The 2895-nt window shown below is 65.8% G+C and overlaps 2 long non-coding RNA genes across 2 annotated transcripts in view; one reads left to right on the forward strand and one right to left on the reverse strand.

Moving 5' to 3' along the window:
- Nucleotides 1-2597, reverse strand: part of LOC106726280 — a 17911-nt gene extending 15314 nt beyond the window's left edge. Inside the window, exon 1 of the long non-coding RNA XR_001362309.1 lies at nucleotides 2587-2597. This is a non-coding gene — a long non-coding RNA (uncharacterized LOC106726280). The remainder of the gene's footprint in view (nucleotides 1-2586) is intronic.
- LOC106726279 overlaps nucleotides 1-2887 on the forward strand; it is a 7569-nt gene extending 4682 nt beyond the window's left edge. The window contains exons 2-3 of the long non-coding RNA XR_001362308.1: nucleotides 664-758; nucleotides 1704-2887. This is a non-coding gene — a long non-coding RNA (uncharacterized LOC106726279). The remainder of the gene's footprint in view (nucleotides 1-663; nucleotides 759-1703) is intronic.
- Nucleotides 2888-2895: the final 8 nt, after the last annotated feature.

Below are 2895 nucleotides of genomic sequence, written 5' to 3' on the forward strand. Positions count from 1 at the left end.
CGGGGGGCAGGGGAGCTCCTGGAGGCCCCGTGGCTGACCTGGGCCTGGGCTGGGCTCTCCCGGGAGGTGAGGTCCTGGGTGCTGGTGCCTGGGAGCCACACGGCGAGGCAGCTCGGTTCCCACACGCTGAGCAGCATGAGGTCTGCCGTCCAATGATCACGAGGTGGCACAGCTTCATCTTCGCAACAACGTGCGTTTAAGAGACGAGGCCGCTGAGGGTCCCGGAGCCCAGGCCGCTGAGGGTCCCGGAGCCCAGGCCGCTGAGGGTCCCGGAGCCCAGGCCGCTGAGGGTCCCAGAGCCCAGGAAGCTGGGGGTCCCAGAGCCCAGGAGGCTGAGGGTCCCGGAGCCCAGGTAGTGAGCCCCTTAACACGTTAGGCGCCAAGCCTGTTTTGTCTTCCTTTCCGTTTAGCCTGCGATATCCGATGTCACTGATGTGCTGGCGGCACCAGGGACTGACCGGTCCGGATGGAAAGTATAGTGTCAGTCACCGGTGACTGCCATGGCGCTGAACGTGTTAATGTCCATGGGCCCAGGCCAGGACCTCCTCAGAGGAGGACAAAGGCGGCCAGAGGGCGCCAGGAAAGAAGGGACCCCAACAGAAGCAGATGGAAAACTGAGCTGGCAGCTCAGCCTACAGGTTCTCAATCTGTTGCCTCGAACAGAAGGAGCTTAACACGGCGCGGCTGCATGACCCCGGCGATGAGTGATCACTCTGATGCGCTCGCGGACACGGACAGCTCGTGGGAACATCCTGCAGGTAGATACACGGTTTCCCACAACAGCCAGAATGTGAATCACGGAGAGCAGTCAGTCTCCCTTACACTCGCTGCCCGGCCCCCTCACCTGGCGTGTGATGCGCAGGGAGCGCCCGAGCGCACAGCCACGGAGGGGCCTCCGGACCCCAGCACCACGCACACACCGTCCTGCGTCTCAGGAGGCCTCGCCGCAGGAGAAGCTTCTGTGTGCAGGTCACGGAATGCTCTGTGTATGTCCTACGGCCTGTGACACTCACAAATGCTCTGCACAGGACTCGGGGCGATCGGAGGTGATTCTACCCAAACCCCACTCTGCAGACGGGGAGACCGAGGCGAAGCTGCCTGCTGAGTTGGTGGCGGAGCCGGGACGAGAACCCCAGTGTCCCCACTTCTTCAGGGCTCAGGCCATCGCAACACGCCTGTCCCACGGCCACTCAGGACGCATCCGTGAGACGTGTGGCCTCGTGGGGTTTTCTCTGATCCCACGACCTCCTCTGCTCCAAGGTCCCGCAGGGAGGGATCTGCGATCACGAGAGGCACAGCCACTTGCCGCAGAGACCCCGCCCTCCGGGGCAGAGACCCCGCCCTCCGGGGCAGAGAAAGGCGCACTGCCCTGTGCCGGTGCGGGGAGACCCGCCTGTCCTGGGGGGAATGCAGCCGAGAGAATGGTCACCGCCCCCAGCGACTGGGTGGTGTCCAGGGGCCTGGAAGGTCGGAGGCAGGAGGGGCAGGAGGAGGGCAGGGGGCCCAGAGGAAGGGACCCCGCGTGCTGCCTGGGGTGGACCCTGTGTGGTCACAGGGGACCTGCTAGGAAGGAGGGGGCTCAGCGCCGGGCGGGCTGGGACCACCTGGGACGAGGGGGCTCGGCTGTCGCCGTGGACGCGCCTGTGTGAGCACATGGTGGACCCGGCGCCGGGGGAAGTCACAATCAGGGTCTCCGCCTCCAGGTCTCTGGACCTCAGAGTGGATGTGGCTCGGCACCTAGGTTGGCTGCTTCGCCTCCGGGCTCGGTGCTTCCAGACACGCCCCACTTAGACGGCGGGGAAACCGGCCCTCTGGGCAGGCCTGGCTGAGCGGGCCCCTCGCCTCCTCTGAGCCCCACGCGTTGGAGAGAACTCATGTGAAGAGTGAGACTAATTCCAGGTGGAGGAGAAAGGAACCGGCTCTCCCACACTCCTGCCGGATGCCAGGCGCACCACGAGGTCACATCCCACGGTGAGCCTGTTTCCGAGGAGCAAGGTCCCTGGGAACAGAGGGAAGGGGCTCAGGGTGTCGCCCATGGCGGGGACGGTGCCCAGGGTGTGGACAGTGCCCAGCCGGGACCTCCCCCCAGCGCCCGCCCCGCTGTGGGCACGGCAGGCCTCACACAGGACACGGCTAAGTCAGCCCCTGTCCCCCTCCCCCGAGGTGGCCAGCAGACATCTGATTGGAAGCCGGCTCCCGGGTCGCTTGCCTGCGAGGGCGAATGTTTGCCGTGGAAGGAAGCGCCGGTGCCCTTGGCGGCCGCGTCTTGTTTGAACAGCACATCGATCATGGGCGCTCACCCTGCTTCCTGTGGGTGTGAGCGTGAGTCAGGCTGGTTCTCACAGGCCCAGCCTCTGCCCCCCTGGGCAGAGCCCTCCCTTGATCCCCACAGTTGCGGCCTTGCCCAGGGCTCTGGCCACACACTCCGGGCTCGGCTGGGAGCCGCCTTTAACTCCAGGGATGGCTCTGGCCTGAGCTCAGCCCCCACGGCTACATCCATGGCAGGTGGCGAGGAGAACGGCCCCCACCCTGAGCCCGAGGCCGGGCACCCGGGCCGCTGCCCGAGGACTGGCTCGGTGCCTGGACCTGCGCGCAAATCCCCTGGGGGCGTCTCTGGAAGCAGGACCGTGGAGTGAGGCTGCACCCCCCGTCTGCAGGCCTCCCTGGCTGTTGTTACATTACTGGGTGACAGTCCTATGTCTGACACACTCTGTCATCCAGGACACATTTCAAAGACACACCAACGGCCTGAATGGAAGGACGTGACTGTGGAAAGTCTCTGTTTCCTCCCATTTCACGGTCGGTGACCCGACCAGGAAGTCCGCCGGCCACAGGTCAGCGAGCCCCCTGGTCACCTGGGCGGCCTGCCCGGCAGCGACCACTCAGCGCACCCCT

Source organism: Myotis brandtii, unplaced genomic scaffold, assembly GCF_000412655.1.
Source record: "Myotis brandtii unplaced genomic scaffold, ASM41265v1 scaffold247, whole genome shotgun sequence".
Lineage (NCBI taxonomy): Eukaryota > Metazoa > Chordata > Mammalia > Chiroptera > Vespertilionidae > Myotis > Myotis brandtii.